This window comes from Puma concolor, chromosome D2, assembly GCF_028749965.1.
Source record: "Puma concolor isolate L17-30 chromosome D2, mPumCon1.1.hap2, whole genome shotgun sequence".
NCBI classification, from domain to species: domain Eukaryota; kingdom Metazoa; phylum Chordata; class Mammalia; order Carnivora; family Felidae; genus Puma; species Puma concolor.
Genome location: NC_141677.1, coordinates 21644776 through 21665337, shown reverse-complemented (window position 1 = coordinate 21665337; position 20562 = coordinate 21644776). Strand labels below are relative to the sequence as shown.

At 34.6% G+C, this 20562-nt stretch overlaps 1 long non-coding RNA gene across 1 annotated transcript; it reads left to right on the top strand.

Annotated features, from left to right (window-relative positions):
* The first annotated feature begins 6282 nt into the window (after positions 1-6282).
* On the top strand, positions 6283-19433 carry LOC147575939 (uncharacterized). The gene is made up of 3 exons (XR_015241613.1): positions 6283-6380; positions 14971-15118; positions 18649-19433. It is a non-coding gene; the product is annotated as an uncharacterized LOC147575939 (long non-coding RNA).
* Positions 19434-20562: the final 1129 nt, after the last annotated feature.

Below are 20562 nucleotides of genomic sequence, written 5' to 3'. Positions count from 1 at the left end.
TCTCTTTTCTCATATGTCTTCTGGGCCTTTTTCAGGTATATGCCATCAGGAGATAACAATTGACACTTTCTCTTTGATCTCAGTGTGAAGTTATAGTTATTAAAAGATAAAAATATTTCTTTTTTTTAAACTTTTCTTAATGTTTATCTATTTTTGACAGACAATGAGAGACAGAGCATGAGCAGGGGAGGGACAGAGAGAGAGGGAGACACAGAATCCAAAGCAGGCTCCAGGCTCTGAGCTGTCAGCACAGAGCCTGATGCGGGGCTTGAACTCACAGACCGCGAGATCATGGCCTGAGCCGAAGTCGGACACTCAACCGATTGAGCCACCCAGGCGCCCCTAAAAGATAAAAATATTTCTAATACATCTAAGTTTTTTCCTAATAAAAATAAATCTAAAGTAATGACAATTATTAAGCACATTTTAGGCCTATTCTATATCCCATGATTTCAGGGATATAGAATTATAAGTGATAAAGACATCACATGTTTTCTTTCATAAGGTCTTTATTATACACACTTCTGTATAGATTAATATACATGGCTTTCAAAGCTGAAATAGGAGGTGCTTTTCTTTACCCTGAATCTGAGCTGCTCATGCCCTCCTTAGACTTTATCTTCACACTCTTAAACTGTCCTGATGTAACACACAACTTCTTGAGAAATAAGGCAATGTCTTAAATAATGACAATTCATATGATTAAAATTTTTGAGTTAAATTATTAGTTTTTAAAAACTGACTTGAATGGAAATGGTTTGGGTATCATATTATAATGGCACACACAGTTTTTTGAGAATTTATAGGCACTGTTCTAAGTACTACACATGTATTAATTCTTTTTTGTTTTTAGTGTATGTTTATTTTTGAGAGAGAGAGAGAGAGAGAGAGAGCAGAGCATGAGCGGGGAAGGGGCAGAGGGAGAGGAAGACACAGAATCCAAAGCAGACTCCAGGCTCTGAACTGTCAGCACAGAGCCCAATGCAGGGCTCAAACTCAAGAACCATGAGATCATGCCCTGAGCTGAAGTCAGACGCTTAACTGACTGAGCCACCCAGGTGTTCCTGTATTAATTAGTTTAATACTTATAATGACCCTATGAGGTCAATACTATTTTTATCCACATTACAGATGAAGAAAAGAACATAAAGAAGTTAAATACTTGCTCAAAGTCACAGAGCTTGAATTTGAAATGAAACAGTTTGGATTTAGGTATAGTTTTTACCTTTCCATTCGACATAAAAGGAAAGAGAGAGAACATATATGCATGTACTCAAATTCAGAGTTTTAATTTTTTTCATTTTTTTCTTAATGTTTACTTATTTTTGAGAGACAGAGAGAGACAGATCATGAGCAGGACAGGGGCAGAGAGAGAGGGAGATGCAGAATCTGAAGCAGGTTCCAGGTTCTGAGCTGTCAGCACAGAGACCGGCATGGGGCTTGAACCTATGAACCATGAGATCATGACCTGAGCAGAAGTCAGACGCTCAACCGACTGAGCCACCCAGGTGCTCCCAGTGTTTTCATTTTTTAATAAGAAATAAATATTGGGTACAGTTTCACAATTTATTAATTAGAATTTTCACAGAGAAAGAAGAATCACTTCACATTTTCCTTACCTATTGAGGAAAGAAAAACATCAATACATAATCATTTTTAACTCCTTCAAGTATTGTATAATATCTTAAATCATAGCCTGTTGGCAACTGTTTATTTTCTGTTTGATGGTGACAGTGGTGGGAACTAGAGACTTGAGGACTGGCTAAAACGTTATAAATATTTGCATTTTCTGCATTCCCAGCTTCATTGGTTTCAGTTGGTGAAACATTTTTACTTATCTGTGTGATAGAATGAATTTTTATTTTATTTTTTGTGAAAGAGATATACCTATGCTCAAATCATTTGAGTGATAGGAGGAATTCCATGTCTGATTCTAGGTCAGCCTAAATTATAGCTTCAATTTTCTACAAAGATTCATAGATTCTATAACCTGATGCTGCCCCTGGGATTACCTATAGTAGATTTGCTGAATACATAGAATGAATGAGAATTAAAATACCCTTAAAATTATCAAATGGGAATCTTTAGACTCATAAGTAATTTCCTTGATGATGTTTACTTAATTACTAGTCTTACTGTGCCTGCTCAAGAAATGATGAGTGATCTATCTTTAGAACCATTAATTTTAGGCTATTTGCATACATAGAAGGTAACTAAGGAAAGAAAACAAAACAGCAACCTGATCATAATGCCTATATTATTTCCTTGATGTAAAATAGAAATGAAACTTGATCACATAATCACTTGAAGTGATACATACATAGGAGAAGCATTAGACCCAAAGTTTTGAGATACATATAATGGTATGCTGATAAACTGACTCTACAAAACCCTAATTTGTAGTGTTTGATTAGGTTTTGTGGTATACTCTCACTATGGGCTTATTTCAAGCTATTGGTTTAAAAATAAGCTCACAAAATTCCTGACAATTTAGTAATCAGCTCTTACAACTAAATGTATAATTTTATGACTTATTTAGTCCCAATGACAATGACTATAGTAGTTTAATTGTATTATGGTCCCAATGCTTCGCCACTCATGAATCCACACCCTTTACCCTGTAATCTTGCAGTCCTCCCACTAATATTCAGGACCCAGTCAAGTGACTTGCTTTGAGCAATAGCATATTAGCAGATGTGACACAAGAGGAAGCTTGAAAAAGAAACTCATAGGGGCGCCTGGGTGGCGCAGTCGGTTAAGCGTCCGACTTCAGCCAGGTCACGATCTCACGGTCCGTGAGTTCGAGCCCCGCGTCGGGCTCTGGGTTGATGGCTCAGAGCCTGGAGCCTGTTTCCGATTCTGTGTCTCCCTCTCTCTCTGCCCCTCACCCGTTCATGCTGTGTCTCTCTCTGTCCCAAAAATAAATAAACGTTGGAAAAAAAAAATTAAAAAAAAAAAAAAGAAAAAGAAACTCATATTTCCACTCTTTTTCTTGAACTTCTGTCATAGCCATTAGAGCATAGAAGACAGACTAGAAGAGCTAAATTGCTTCTGTCATTGCAATTAATACTATCCTGAACCAGTTGACAGCCAACCAATTCCAAGACATGTAAGTTAGCTTAGCCAGGATCAGAAGACTTACCACTGAGTACAGATGCATAAGCAAGTCCAGCCCAAGTAAGTGGAGCCATATGGACATTTGAGATACATACATTTTTAAAATGTATTCATTGAGATTTTGTGGTCATTTGTTATATGGGATTATTTTGTCAATAGACAACTGACACAATAATTATTTGTTATTATTTGGCAAGCTTTAATTAGGATAAGGGACATTTATACAAGAGACAGTTTGTGAAAGAGATCAGTGAAACTTAAGTTGGAATCTGAGATCTACTACATATAGGGAGATGGCCCTCATAAATTTGTTCAACCTCTCTCTGCCTAAGTCTCCTCAATTTTAAATTGTGGATAACTAGCCTTACAGGGTTATTATAAAAATTAAGTGTGTGTGTGTGTGTGTGTGTGTGTGTGTGTGTGAGTGTGTGTGTGTGCATGAATGATTAAAAGCATGGATCTAGAATCTGACTGCCTGGAGTTGGTTCTTAGCTTCACCATTTTGATATTTGAAAGCCCTTAGAATTTTATAGTTTTTACTTATAACACACACTGTAACAGCTATCTATACTAGGATTTAATACATGAAATAAAGCACCTGGAACACAATAAGTATTCATTATGTGGAAAATATCATGTACCATAACTATTTGTTTACTAAGGAAAAATGAGTTTGATATTCTGGTAAAAGCAGTTGTAATAATTAGTTATTTTTTAAATTTTAGCAGAAATTATCTGGGAGGGGAGTAAAGTGGTCACACAAGATGAAGGCAATGTTTGTATGAGTTCCTTTGATTTATAGAAAACAGTTCCATCATATCATTACTCTAATAGCTTTGAAGGAGAAAATTTCAAATTGGGATCCATAAGCATAAATTTAGTGGATCTGTTTAGATTGCTGGAAGAGATAGGATGTGTTTGCTTTCTTATATAGCATATTCATGAAAGCTAGCTTTCCTGTAAGAAAGAAATAGGAAAACAAGGAATGCCTGTCAACACTGGCTTATGTATCAGCCTTCTTAAATAATATGAAAAAAATAATCATGATGCAAGTCAGAAAGAAAAGAAATTCAAGGAGATAAAAGGAAATCAAAACTAATGGCAAGAGATTAATATTGTGTAGAACCTGCCACAGAGTAGAAAAATCAGAAATTCAGTGTAGTTAATTGTGAATTTGTATATTCTTAAGATTACTTGACATTCCTTGCTTCACAGACCAAGAAGAGGAGGGCCATGTTTGGAATCATGTTACCACTCCTTGAAGGAAGAAAAAAATAGGGTAGTTTGTAACTCCTTAATGAGAAGGAGTGTGGTAGACATATACAGGCTGAAATTGAATCGTATTTGGAATGTGTGCTCCCTTTCTGGAGTAAGCATCTAAGATGCATCAGCAAGCCTGCCAAAATGCATAAGACCTACCAACTGTTCTCTGTAGGTACAGATTTACATGGGAGGGTTGAGGGAGCCAGAAGAAACCTAGAACATAGTTTTGGTGACTTGCAAGTTGGGAGAGAGAAATTGGAAGACTGAGGAGAACACAGATGAATATAGATTTCAAGTAGAAGGTTGTAACCATGACACAAAAAGCAGAATGCAAAAGTTAAAATTGCTTATGCAGATGCTATTGGAAAATAGGTTTTTTTTTAATGTTTTTTATTTTTTATTTTTTATTTTTTATTTATTTTTTAATTTATATATGAAATTTATTGTCAAATTGGTTTCCATACAACACCCAGTGCTCATCCCAAAAGGTGCCCTTCTCAATACCCATCACCCACCCTCTCCTCCCTCCCACCCCCCATCAACCCTTAGTTTGTTCTCAGTTCTCAACAGTCCATATGGTTTCACTCTTATGTGGATCCTGAGAAACTTAACAGGAACCCATGGGGGAGGGGAAGGAAAAAAAAAAAAAGAGGTTAGAGTGGAAAATAGTTTTATTTTATTTATGATGCTTTGTTATGCTACAATGATGGATTCCCAATAAAGCATGGAATAGTATGCAGTGAAAGGCTAGCAACACATAAATGAAAAAGATTTAATCTGATTAAAAAAGATCAAATTTGAGGAAGAAAATATATGAAGAATAAAACTAAAAAATAAGATATTTTGGAAACATAAGAAAAACAATGATATTGTATGTCTACTAATTCTTTTTTTAATGTTTATTAATTTATTTTAAGAGAAAGAGAGAGACAGGGAGAGAGAAAGAAAAAGAGACAGTCCCAAGCAGGCTTTGCTCTGTCAGTGCAGAGCCTGAAATGGGGCTTCATCCCACAAGCTGTGAGATTATGGCCTGAGTAGAAATCAAGAGTCAGATGCTTAACCAACTGAACCACCTAGGTGCCCATATATTTATTTTTTTAATTAGTTTATTTATTTTAAGATAGAGATTGGGTGGGAGAGGGAGACAGAAAATCTGAAGCATGCTGTGTGCTGACAGCAGAGAGCCCAATGCAGAGCTCAAATTCACAAATCATGAGATCATGACCTGAGCCAAAGTCAGATGCCCAACCCACTGAGCTATGCAGGTGCCCCTGTATGTCTACTAATTCTTGAGAGAAAGAAGCAGAAATGAGAATCAGGAACAATATTAGTTTAACCTGTAACACACTTCCTGACATAATAGGTGCTCATAGTTATTTAAAAACTATCTAGATCTAGATAGATAATAGATAGATGGCTACAGAAGACTTTAGAAATGTCTCTTTTTAAAAGGCCTATAGAGAAGTAAACCTAAAATTTAAACTAAGGAGCAGAAAACAGTCTCATAAATACCAAGATTTGGTGACGTAGGGTTTATGACTGGAAAATAAAAATTGTTGGGAGGGCAATCTATCATGGGCCATGAGGTTTCCTGTACTTTCTGGTTTGATATGCCAAGAATGTGAGACCCTGATGCATTTTCCCCAGGCCATTCCTCAGTTTTGCATTTTAGCGGGTAACCTTGAGAGACGAGGTGGTCTTTCCCCAAAGAGCAGGTTTACTTTTGCCTACTACAAAAGTAGTAAATTCCTTGAGCTTAGCGTTCCTCTCCTCAAGTGCAGACCACTGCTTATGATGGTATCCACTTAGTCTCACTTGAGTTTTCTTTGTGGGACTTAGAAGGGCATGGGAAGCCAAAGCAAATCTACAAGAAGCCTGCCACTGCTTTGTGATGAGTAATGAAGTCCTGTTTCTCTGACCCAGGAATCTTGTATCTTCTGCCAGCATCCTTGAAACAGTAGCTTCCATGAAAAAGATTACCTTATTAGTCCATAAACAAGGTAAAATCTGAGACCTTTTATTCTTTTTGACAGTAATATAGCTGGGGTCTTGTCCATAAGAATAGTTCTAATAGAAGAATGAAACTGCAAAATCAAAAAGAAGTTACTGAAGATATATGCCTAGGTAACTTTGCTCAATGTATGTCCTCAAAGCTGTCAATGAACTAAATGGAGTGAAGTTCGTTCAAGTATTATTGGTGTCCATTTGCTAAGATTCTACTGAAACTCTGTATTTAATAATTTGCATTTTTCAATGGAGTCTTGCTAAATTATATCTAGTTCTGCCTTTGACGTGTGGATAAAAGTGAATTTTAACATCTAAGAGTGCCTGGGTGGTTCAGTCAGTTAAGCATCTGACTTCAGCTCAGGTCATGAGCTCATGGTTCATGGGTTTGAGCCCCACGTTGGGCTCTGTGATGACAGCTCAGAGCCTGGAGTCTGGTTCAGATTTTGTGTCTCCTCTTCTTTCTCCCTGCCCCTCCCCTGCTTGTGTGCTCTCTCTCTCTCTCTCTCTCTCTCTCTCTCTCTGAAATAATAAATTAATAAACTTTTTTAAAAAGTAAATTTGAACATCTAATTCTTGATTTTACAGTCAAGAATTAGTCAAACTCCTTTTAAAAATTACAATGCCTTGGCCACTCATTTATAATAAAATTTAAATCACATTGGTTAAATAAGTTATACTACTAATAAACTATACGGTGATGCTCACAATATTTTTAAATAAAAAAGATAGACTATAAAATTACATATACCATTAACTTCTAAATTTCAAATAACTGTCTATTTATGGATATAATATATCTTGGGATGATACATAGCAAAATGTTCATAGTGGTTGGATTAAACATAGGTTTTTGTATTTTTCAAAATTCTACAAAAAAACATATTATTTTAAAATTGTGAAAGTGCTTTAAAATATTAAATAATTGTAATTCATAATTGTACTTCACCTCTACTTATTGTGCAGGATATATGGAATATAAAACAAAAAGTAATTTGGGGCACCTGGGTGGCTCAGTAGGTTAAATGTCTGGCTCTTGATCTTGGCTCAGGTCCCTTTCTCACCATTCGTGAGTTCAAGCCTGTGCTGACCGTGTGGAGCCTGCTTGGGATTCTCTCACTCCCTCTCTCTACCCCTCCCCTACTCCTTTTCTCTCCTCCCCAAAAAATAGATAAGCCTAAAAATTAAAAAGAAATTTTTAGATTTATATTTCTTTACTTATTTTATCTTCACATTTATTATTTTATTTATTGAGTTTGTCTTTTTTGTTGCACATATTTTGTAAATAACTGCAAATTTCATTTGGAAAATGCCAGATGTAGGTAAATGATTAAAAATTTCACTTTTGTTTTTTGCAAATCTATACATTTTAAAACGAAAGCTCAGAAAAAGCATAGATAGATTTTAAAAAACCCAGAAATTTGTCATTATGAGAAAATAAGTATAGGAGTAAGCACTGTTATGGGTTGAATTGTGCTCCCCCCAATTCATATGTTTAAGTCCTAACCCCTAGTACTTCAGAATGTGACCTAGTCTTTACAGATAAAATCAAGTTGAGTTCATTAGAATGCACCCTCATCTGACATGACTGACATCCTTTAAATGTTTTCTCTACCACTTACTAGCTGTGTCAGCTGTGAAAGTCATGATACCTCACCAAATCTCATTTTTTTTCTTACCTATATATAAAGGGTAATATGCATCTTTCTTAAGTTTGATTGTAAATTATGAGCAACTGCACACAAATACACTCATGCACACACACGTATGTCCACATGCACACACAATATAAAAAAGGCTTAGCAAAAACAGGTGCTCAATAAATGGTAGTTGTTATTGCTGCTATAAGAAAATAAATGAACGTGGGGCGCCTGGGTGGCGCAGTCGGTTAAGCGTCCGACTTCAGCCAGGTCACGATCTCGCGGTCCGTGAGTTCGAGCCCCGCGTCGGGCTCTGGGCTGATGGCTCGGAGCCTGGAGCCTGTTTCCGATTCTGTGTCTCCCTCTCTCTCTGACCCTCCCCCGTTCATGCTCTGTCTCTCTCTGTCCCAAAAATAAATAAACGTTGAAAAAAAAATTAAAAAAAAAAAAAAAGAAAATAAATGAACGAAAGGATTATATTATTTAGGGGAAAAAAGAAATAGAAAAAATACTAAAAGGACATACTGCCTATCCTTAACAATACTCAGTCACTAAATGAGCACTTACTCTGTGCCAGGTATTGTTCTCAGAACTAACATGTATCAACTTATTTAATCCTGACAACACTACTTTGAAGTAGATATTATTCTGATTCTCATTTTACAAATGATAGAACAGTCACAAAGCAGATATTTGCTCAAGTCCACAGATGATAAATACAAGAGCCAGGATTCAAAGCCAGGCTGTCTAACTCTAGTATTCAAGTTTTTCAGTACTATGGTCACATTTTGTCTCTTTTAGAATCAGTGGTGTGTTATCAGCTAGTTAACTGTGACAGTGAATCTATATCCCTTTTCTAGCGATTATAAATTTTTAAACACTGAGTTGTTTCAGTTAAAGCAATTCTGGAAAATAGTTTTCTGCTACGTGTTGTATGTTCTTGCCAGAAGAACATTATTAATAAATATTTTTTCTTCTTAGTGAATGATTAGAATTTTTTCTTCTTAGTGACTGATTAGAATATAGAACTTGCTTTTGGACTCCAGAATAAGACATCTTGGAGATATGTCCTTCTTATAATTAGTTACTTAATATCAGGCTCAAGAAACTTAGCTGACTTTGATTTTTTGACATTATGGCCTATAAAGTCATCTAAACATTTTTTTTTTTTTTGATGGCAGTAGAGTGCTATCAGCTCAGAAGAGCTGTTTATTAAATTTTCAGGAATTTTGCAACCTGGTTATTATTAAAAATTAAGTTATATAAACATACAAATAAATTATAAACAAAGGTTATAAATACTCAAAACAACTACTTTACTACATTTTACTATTATTTATGTTGTTGAGGTTATTGACATCAATTTTATCTGTGTGGAAGAAACACCATAAAATAGTGTGCTGTTGCAGATCTATTTAATCTCTGTATTCAGTGATGTCAGGTTGGTAGTTTGAAGTTGGTAATGGTGGGAGCATTTATTCCACGCAAATCAGTAAATGGTGCTACAAATCAGGGATCCCCTGCTCCCTCCCAGCTGGTTGTTAAATCTTTATCAGCACACCACTGCAAAGCTAACAGACTATGTAGTTCTTGCTCTCCGTCAATCCTACACCCTGATACTATCACTTGAACTGCCATTTTTGGGATTTCAGAAATACATTTAGAACATGATTTGCCAGTAGTTGGTGTTTTTAGAGATTTGCTTAATGAGGGCTTCTGTGCTATCTCAGAGATTTAGATAGATCATTAAATTGCTCATTTTATTTTCTTTCAAATCCAGAGAGATAATGTTTCCTCTTATTTGGAGAAACTAATCACCAACTTCCATTTTTGACTTTCCTAAACTTTTGCTATTCCTACTCTTTGAAATTTTACTTTTCAATTATCTCTTTATATTCATAAAAATCATTTTTAATCACTAAGCCTATTTCTTCTCACCTCAATTATATTCTGACCCATCCCTACCCCAACCTTATGCAAGAGGGCACACTGGTAAGGGGACAGCAGTAGTTAAATGTCTCTCTGGAAACAAGAGTGAAGCTTAAACTTAGCAAGAGGGCAAGTATAAGAAGGAGGTAAAAGGAAAAGACAGTATTGGCTAATGGCTAAGGGTACAAGCTGTACAGTCAAACTGTTAGGATCCAAATTCCAGATCTGCCAATTACAATTATGAGACTTTGAGCAAGTTACCTAACCTCTCTGGGTGTTAATTTCCACCTCTATAAAATGAGGATAATAACTGGATCCATTTCATGTAGTTGTGCAAAAATGAATGTAATGAATATAATAAGTGTGCAGAACATTACCTGGTAAATGATAGGCATTCTGTGAGTATTTGTGGCTATTTCTTCTTTATGTCCATAGATAAGGGTTTTCTCTCCCAAAACAGCAGAGAGGTAGGTCTGTCATTTTTTACATTCTTTTAGTCAAGACATTATTTAGTTAATAATATATAAGGTAGCTCATATATTAATCCATAGAAAAACTGAAGTTTGGGGTGTGTCCCAAACTACTATTACTCAATTTTTAATTATGCACACATACATGAGCTGTTATAGTTGGAAAATGGGCAAACATAATGGAACTGGAAAATTTATTCAATTTATCTGAATGTGCTGCATACAAATCAATTGTGCAGTGACCTACTTGGATCATTAAGGGAGCCAGCTAAATGAAGTCTTGTGCAAGCAGGTGGCTGTTTGGCCATATGCAGACAAAGCCCTTGGGATGACCTACTTGGGATCAAAACGTAAAAGGGCACAGTTGACTTGTCCTAAAGTGTATAGTGCTAATATTTTAAAATATGATTAAAGACCTGTGAATTTTTATTTAATAGTTGTTATATAATTAAATATAAAGGATCCCAATAGAGTTGTCCCTATTTTTTAAATATTTCTCTATTATCTAGTGACTCAGATGTAATTATGGGTAAGAATAAATTGATTTGAGTTTTTGATGTAACCAAAGTTTAAAAACACACAAAAAAACTGTATAAAGCCAAGGACAACTTAGTGGTATTTTATGAAACACTAATGACAATGGAAATATATTGTTTACTTTTGTTCTAGTCTATCAGGAAACCCTTTGGCTGCAACTATAATCTGTTTTTATGCTCTTCTTATTTACGTGTTTTCCTTAGCAGGAAAATTATGGACATTTGCTCACCAAATTTTACCAAACACAAATTTCATATATTATTATCCCAATCACCTATCACCTGACCAAAACTTAAGAATAGTAGGCCAATTCATTATAATTATTGCTTTTTAATGATAATGCAAGTGTTATTATTCTGACACCAACTCTCAACATTTTGTGCTAAAGAGCAAAAATACCTTGGATAATGAAAACAACAGACAAGAAAAATGACAATCAGTTACTTGGGGCTGAATTTATAAGTACAGCCAATATGACTCATGCAGATGACCTAGGAAAGGATTATTTGTATTATTTATATGAAGTCTCCTCTTCCACCAGGCATTTAGCAGCCTTAATCAGAATTAAAGAAATTATTTAATTTGTTTCACCTGTTGGGTTTTCTATTTCTTTATCACTCATCAAGTAGGCATTCAAATGTAGGGAGAAAAATATTTTTAAATTATGAGTTAGTTATAGGAGTATGACAAACACCCTGAGAAACCACAGTTAGTTGCCAATTCAGTGCCATTATTAAAATTTTATTTTAAATGACTCAACAGGTTTCTGGTAAGTTAAAGCTAAGTATTTGTTTCAGAAACTCAGTCTGGTGTGTTTGTGTGTATGAACATGAGTATTCTGAGTGGTGTTTTACAGGAGCGCCATGATTTTGTCCTTGTCTTGTAAAAAAGGTTGAATATATACATACATTATTGGGTATTGCTGATTCTGTAGGAATAGAAACTATAGGAGCACATCCTCTAGGAATAGGCACATCCTACTCTTGCCCCCTTTTTATTGCCTTTGTCTTTCTCTTTTGCACCTTCCTTCCTAGTTCTCTGTCTACAGACTTTCAATTCTATGCATGTTTTGATATTGTCCTAATAAGGGAGGAATGATGTGTAAAAAGGCTTGTGAAATGTGTGCCCTCCTGACATATCAGCCTTATTTTTCTGAAGTAATGCCACCCATGCACAAGAGGGCTTTTGATGCCTCGGTTTGTGTCTTGCTGACACTGAATAGCAGACTCAGTGTCTCAGTTATAATCATATAAATAAATAAATATAATATATATTATTTAAATAAATTATATATAATACATATATAAAATAATTTATAATATATATAAATATATATATAATATATATATATTATATATAATATATATATATATAATATATATATAGTGGCAACATTCACCAAACTGTTACATGTATAAAGACAAATAATAAAATAAAACAACAAACTATACTAAAAGGGAATGGAATTCAAGGCCACAATAAATAGATTGATGCTTCTTCTCACTCTCAACCAGGAAGAATATCTATCATTGTATCATGACTAGGGATAGAATAGAAATAACTTGTATTTACTTAGGGAAAAGAGGAACAAATGGGAAAAACTTTATGAGCTAAAAGATTGGCTGGGAAGCAACATTTCACTTTCTGTCAGAAGTTTATCCGCATATATTGGGGGAACTCATTTTAGCTAATGGTTCAAAAGTAATTCAGTGGAGAAAAGATATTTTTTTAACAAATGGTACTGGAAAAATTAGAAGTTTATATCTACCCTGCCCAACAAGGGAACTTCAATCTATACTTTTCATTATATACAAAATTTAAATAATGGATTATCAATTTAAATGTAAAACCTGAAAATATAATACTTCTGGAATATGGTATTAGAGAAAATCTTTGTGATCTCATGTAAGGCAAACATTTCTTCAAAAGAACAACAAAAGGACAATCTGTAAAAATGGAGTTTCATCAAAATGTAAACTTCAAAATTTCAAAGGCACTTTTGGCAAATGAAAAGAAAGCCACATACTGGGGACAAACATTTTAAATGCATATGCCTGATAAAAGACTTATATCCTATCCGGAATATATAAATAATTCTCAAAACTCAATAGTAAGAAAACCAACAAGGAAAAAAAGACACACAGATGTGAAATAAGCACTGAAAAAGATGCTCAACATCATGAATTGCTAGGGAAATGCAAATTCAAACCACAGGGAGTTACCACTACACCCCTGTGACAATGGCTAAAATTAAAAAAGACTGATTGTACTAAGTGTTACAAGTATGTGGATGCCCTGGAACTCCGATACACTGTTGATGGGAATGTGAAATGATACAATTTTGAAAAATAGGGGGGCAGGGCACTTTCTTAAAAAGTTAACCATGCATGTAACATATGATTTGGACACTTTACTCCTCCTATTTACCAAAGAGGAACAAAGGTATTTGACCATATAAAGATTTGTGACAAATGTTCAGAGCAGCATTTTTTGTAATAGCCCAAACTGAAAATAACCCAAATATTCATGAACAGGTGAAGAGATAGAAACTGTGATATATCACAACAGGGGTGAATCTCAAATTAATTTTCTGAGTGAAAGGAAACAGACAAAAAGAGTACCTACTGATTTATTTATATAACATACTTATATTATAAACAAATTTATAATAACAGAAAGCATTTAGTGGTGGCCAAGGGATGGGGCAGTGGGAAAGTGGGGAAAGGACTGGAAGGGAGGGATTTCAAAGGAGCATGAGGAAATTATTGGGAATTATTATTATTTTTATTGTTTTGATGGTTTCATGGTATATATACATACATATGTCAAACTGTATGAAATTATATTCAAGTATGCACATTTATTGTATGCTGCTTATATATCAAAAATTATGCATTTTGATCTAGCCAAATGTTACTTTTTACATCAGAAAATTTATTTGTAGGAGATAAAAAATGATTCTTTCAGTGGACCCCAATTAAGGGCATTATAAATTTATTTACACTTGTAATTATAAAAACAATACTGATGATAAGATCTCAGAAAAGTTTTTTGCTATGGAGTAATTTTTATTTCAGAAAACTTTGCTATTTTCCATTAGCAAACAAGGAAATGTCAACTAGAGAGCAATTAGGGAAAACAATGATTTTGTCAGATTTATGAAATATGTTTTGGCTTATTGCCAGCTCTGTAGTACATGATGTCAAATAGAATAAATGAAAATATAATCTAAAATTATTCTAAGCTTAAATTTGCATTCCAATTCTTAATAAATTTGTGAGCATAATGTAGACCTTTGGACATTTGGGAAGATTTATGATTAAACTTAACTTGGCAAACATAATTATAATATGAAACAAATGGGGCTGGGTCATGACCAACTGACTTAGAGTCAATGATTGAACACTGGGACCTATTATGATGATATTAATAGGAACTCAACCTGGAGAAATTAATTTTATTTCTCCTAAAGGTAACAGGCATAGGAGATACTATTACTAGAAGAGATTGAAGTCTCAATGGAAAAAGCTAAATGAGGGTATTTACATTTTAACTAATGAGGAAACTCTGTGTCCCAGTCTTATCTGCAGTCACTTTCAAGGATACCTTCTTCTCATTTGTCTCCTTGAGTGTTTCAAGATTTTTATTTTGGTAAATACAAGAAAGAAAGAAAAACAAATTGCTGAAAGTAGAACATTTACAACTTTCTCTCAATTTGTTAAGGCAACCAAGTGCACAACCCATTATCGTGCCAATTCTAAACCTCTGTTGAGTTAGTGGTAATAAATTATGTAGCCTATAAAATAAGAATTCAGTGCTAAATTCTTTTCAGTAAATCTTAATATTGTTTACTCTTAAACTGAAATCACGCAATAAAAAAAATAATCATGACCAGTATGTGTCAGGTACATAGAACATGCAAGGCATTCTGCTATGTACTTTATGACATTTAAATTCAATTGTCACAAGATTTACAAGGTCTTTGTTGTTTATTTTCTTCTTTTTTATAGAAAAGGAATCTGGGAACAGAAAAACCAAGTCATTTGCTCTGGGTCACCCTGTTACTGAGTTGGAGAACTGTGATTTGAAGCCAGATCTCTGGCTTATAACCAAATGACTTTTCCACTGCATGATTTTCCATCTCCCCTACTTATTGCAGTAAGTACTCTTTGATAGTTTGGGTCAAACAAGACATAGACAAATGAAATCTAGAAAGATATTTCTGAGTTTGGAGTAGAAAGATAAAATCACATCAAAACCTGAGGTGAGGGGCACCTGGGTGGCTTAGTCAGTTAAGTGTCCAACTTCGGCTCAGGTCATGAACTCACAGTTCGTGGGTTCAAGCCCCACATCGAGCTCTGTGCTGACAGCTCAGAGCCTGGAGCGTGCTTTGGATTCTCCCTCTCTCTCTGTTCCTCCCCCATTTGCATTCTGTCTCTTTCTCTTCTCTCAAAAATAAATACACATTTTTTTTTATTTTTTTTCCACGTTTTTATTTATTTTTGGGACAGAGAGAGACAGAGCATGAACGGGGGAGGGGCAGAGAGAGAGGGAGACACAGAATCGGAAGCAGGCTCCAGGCTCCGAGCCATCAGCCCAGAGCCCGACGCGGGGCTCGAACTCACGGACCGCGAGATCGTGACCTGGCTGAAGTCGGACGCTTAACCGACTGCGCCACCCAGGCGCCCCTAAATATTTAAAAATATTTTTAAAAAAACCTGAGTGGAGGTAGTTATGAAATGCCAGCAGGAAACTGTGGAGGCATGATGATATAACTGAAACTTGTGTTTTCTTTCCTCTATTCTTTTGTGAGGTAAATCCTTTCCTTTGGGCATCTACTAAAAAAGAGAAAAAGGGAACAACTTCTCTAAGATTTTTTTTCTGAACTATTATGAGGTGGTATATAACTCTTTAGTATTTTTAGGTCTGGTACAATATGACAAATGATAGCATCACTACTCTTTAATAAGAAAGATATGTGCCTTTAAAATATACACATATTCCACTCCTAGGTGTATACCCAAGATAAATGAAAACATATGTCCATGCAAAAAAATTGTACTACGCAAATGTTCATAGTAGCCAAAAAGTAGAAACAAGTAAAATGTCCCCATCAACTGATGAATGGATAAATAGAATTCATTTAATGGAATATCCACATAATAGAATATTATACATCAATAAGAAGGAATGAGTACTGATAGACACTACAACATGGATGGATAAATCTTGAAAACATTACACTAAATGAAAGAAATGAGTCATAAAAGACCACATATTGTATGATTCTATTTATATGAAATGTCCTGAATAGGCAAATCTATAGAAATGGTCAGTAGACTAGTGATTGTCTAGGGTTTGAGGGCCTGGAGGAGGTAGGGAATGGGGAGTGGCTGCTAATGAATACAGGCTTTCTTTTTGGGTAAACAAAAATGATCTCAACTTAGATTGTGGTGATGGTTGGACAACACTATGAACACACTAAGAAGCATTTTATTTTATACTTTAAATGGGTGAAGTGTATGTTATGTGAATTATATTTCAAGTTGTTTGATAAAGATAGTCATATAAACAAGGTATATGTAATTCACCTAGGTAAAAGTGATCTAAAAAACAAAGAAAATCCTCCAAAAATTAATAAATAAATTTAAAAAAATGAAATGAATAAGACTACCTGTATGTTGAATTGTAGCCTAGTCATACAGAGAAGAAATCTTTCAAGTATTTACAAAATTTAGTAATTTGAATGTATATTCCTAGGGCATATATCCTTAAAGACAAAAGAAAAAATATAAAAAGAAAAAAAGAGAGATGAAAACCAAGAAGTATATTCTGAACTATAATAAACAAATTGATAGTTACCAGAGGGAAGGAGGGTGTGGGGATGGGTTAAATATAAATAGGCAATGGGGATTAAGGAGTGCACTTGTGATGAGCACCAGGTATTGTATGGAAGTGTTGAATCACTATAATTGTATACCTGAAACTAATATCACACTGTATGTTAACTAACTGGAATTTAAATAAAAACTGAAAAAAATGAAACTTGAATAAAGAACTGGGTGAATGGGTAAAGAAGATGTGGTGTGTGTATATATATATATATACACACACACACACACACAATGGAGTATTACTCAGCAATCAAAAAGAATGAAATCTTGCCATTTGCAACTACATGAATGGAACTGGAGGGTATTATGCTAAGTGAAATTAGTCACGCAGACAAAGACAAAAATCATATGACTTCACTCATATGAGGACTTTAAGAGACAAAACAGATGAACATAAGGGAAGGGAAACAGAAATAATATAAAAACAGGGAAGGGGACAAAACAGAAGAGACTCATAAATATGGAGAACAAACTGAGGGTTACTGGAGGGGTTGTGGGAGGAGGGAAGGGCTAAATGGGTAAGGGGCACTAAGAAATCTACTCCTGAAATCATTGTTACACTATATTCTAACTAATTTGGATGTAAGTTTAAAAAATAAAAAAGAAAATTTAAAAAAAAGAAAAAAAAAGAATTGGGTCAGACACTAAAATAATAATAGTAATAATAATAATAACTCCAGTGGATTAAAGCAAGAATATTAAAATTCATGTGTTCAAAATGAAACAAAACTCATTGTTCACTTTTAAAGGTTGGTAAGGCACCAAACCATTATTCTAAAAACTGGAAAATAGAAGGAAATAAAACAAGCATTTATTTTTCACTTGCTATACAAACTGTGTAACCAAATAGTCAATGAACAAAAGTTCTTAATAGAAGAATTTCAGGTAATAAATGCAGAATGACAGAATCAGGAAATGATCAGCATGCAACACCTAATGAAATAAGTCATTTTGACTGCTAAAACAATTAAGAGAAAAATTCATGGGAAACTTTATCCTGGGAAGATTAGGCTGACAGCACCTGAACCCACTGATAAATTTTAAATCACAAGAAAAAAGACAACCAGGCACTATGTGTCTCCTGACATGATTTGATTGAAAATATACAGCATGACCTATGGATGTATTTGTACAAGAAAATTAAATTCACTTAGCTATCCATTACCCTTCTACAGGAAATATAGAGGATAGAGGAACATTCTAAACAACATCCCAAGGAAGCGATAAGCCAAGTCCAGAATAGGAGAAATTCTGTGAGGTAAATGAACCAGTTTCTTTAACAAATAAATGGCGAGTAATAAAGAGGGTTAAAAAAATCCTGTTACTGATTAAAAGATATTTTAAAGACTTAGCAACTTAATACAATTTGCAGATCTTGTTTAAATCCTTATTAAGAAAACTTATTGAAAGTCTATATGCCCTGTTACAGTAAGTACTTGTGAATTACAGAGGTTAACAATTTAAGGATTATTGATTGGTTGACATGTTAGGCTAGGATTCTTTTCTTCTTGAAGATATTGATCATAAAGTTATTCAAAGAAAATGAACTAATAGGAAATGTTCCCTGGTATAGGGAGATTTTGTTTCCAAAGACGGTAATAACTGTATCTCCCATTCCACATGGTCTTTTCTAAGAAGGCCTTACCACTCACCCGTCAAGAAGTGAAGTCTCTGTCTCTGCTGCTTGATTCTGGGCTGACGCTGTAACTGGTTTTTTGCAAATAGAATTTGGTAGAAGCAAAGCTGTATAACTTCCAATGCTGGACCTTAAAAGAGTGCCTGCTTCCTCCTTAGAACCCTGAACTACCATGTAAAGATATCCAGCTACCCTACTGGGGACATCATCGAAAGAGAGAGAGATGTCCATCCACCTCTAACTGTTCCAGTTATCCCAACTGAGGGCCAGATATGTCAATGAAGGCATCTTGGACATTAAAGCCCCAACTATTTTAGTGCTACAATTGAACACAGCTTCCAACTGATCCATCAGCTGAATGTAGCCAAGGGAATGATCCTGGATGATTCCACATGATAAAGAAGAACTGCTCATCTGAATTCTTGAACAAATATGGTGGTTGTTGCTTTAAGTCACTAATTTGCAAGCCGTTTGTTATGCAGGATAAAGCAACCTGGTGTATGCGGGATAAAACAACCACCTCTGTAAGAGTTTTGTCTTGATCTAAACCCCACAAAAATGGCACTAAGCCAATGGACATAACTTATATATTGGACCAATAAGTGTTTTCTTCACCATCCAACTGGCTATAGATATGTGAAGACTGAGAAAAGAACCATAATGTTGAACCCAAAGACACTCTGCAAGGACTTACTGTTGTTTGGATTTGAGTGAATAAGATGGTCTCTAACTGTCTCAAACTTAGGTCTTACACAATTGAAAGGAAGAAAGGAATGGCTATAAAATACCCTTTTCTTTTTGATGTGCAAAAATGATGGAACATCAGCCTTATTACAATTTTTTTTTTTCAAAAAGGAAGGATGGGGGTATTAAATAATATAGAATAGAGAAAGACTTGTAAGGACAAAAATAAATACAGTTGTACATATTTTGGGAACCATGATCATGTGTACTTTCATCTCTAGTATTCCCACTATTATCCTGATAAAATACTACACAATCCTATATTCTTAGCTGTGGTGGTGGTTGTTATCATCAACACCATTATCATCATCCATTTCAAGAAGAAGGACCTAAGTGGGAGGTAATGAACTCAAAGGGAAAAGATAAGGATATAGTGAGGAGGACAGCAAAGGAAAAAGAGAGAGGGTGGAGAAAGAAATGAAATAATAAAAACTCTTTGTCAAGATTGAGAGAAATAAAGGAAGTAAGGATCACAAAAATAATACAATGGCATATTATTTGCAAAGCAATTTACTATTTATAAAGAATATTAATTTATGTTATCTAATTTAATCTTTTTAACACTCACTAATGGTGTATTGTTATCTGCATTACACAGATGAGGAAATATGGATAGGACTGAAAGAATACAACCTCATCATTCTTTTTTTTCTATTAAAAATACTTACTGAATGCATACCTTGTGCCAGTCACTATGCTAAGTTCTGGCAATATAATTGTTAGTAAAACAAACATGCCATCTAGCCTTTTAACTTCAAGTCTAGTAGAGGAGGAAAACGTTATTCAAATAATCACACAAACAGCTATAAAATTACAACAAATGAAAGGAACATGGTATTATGAAAATAGAGAATAAAAAGTTTTGATCTATTCAGATAGTTCTGATTACAGGTTTTTACACAAATTGAACAGTTACCTTGCTTGAATCTTATTAATATATTTCATCCACATATGGTTGTACATTAAGCAATCATAATCATTTCAAACCACTCTTATGTATTTTTAAGTTAGTTTTCCAAGAAAGAATAAGGTGAAAACTTGGCTTTATTTTTATACATAGCACTGTGTACCACAACAATGCAATTGTTTATTGGATCAGGATTCTGTACTCTGTAACCTTTGGTCAAAAACTGGCTAACATGGTCACTTGAGCAGGGAGGAGGGACCCCATTCTAGACATGAGAATTTAACCATCACCTACTTGCCCAGTTTGGAAAGTATCACTCACAGCCTGTCAGCCAGAAGATGATTAAAGTCTGTGCCTCTAATCCCTAGGGTTTCTCCCTTTTTTTAGACTTCTCAGAGAAAATGTTAGCTTTATGCACTAC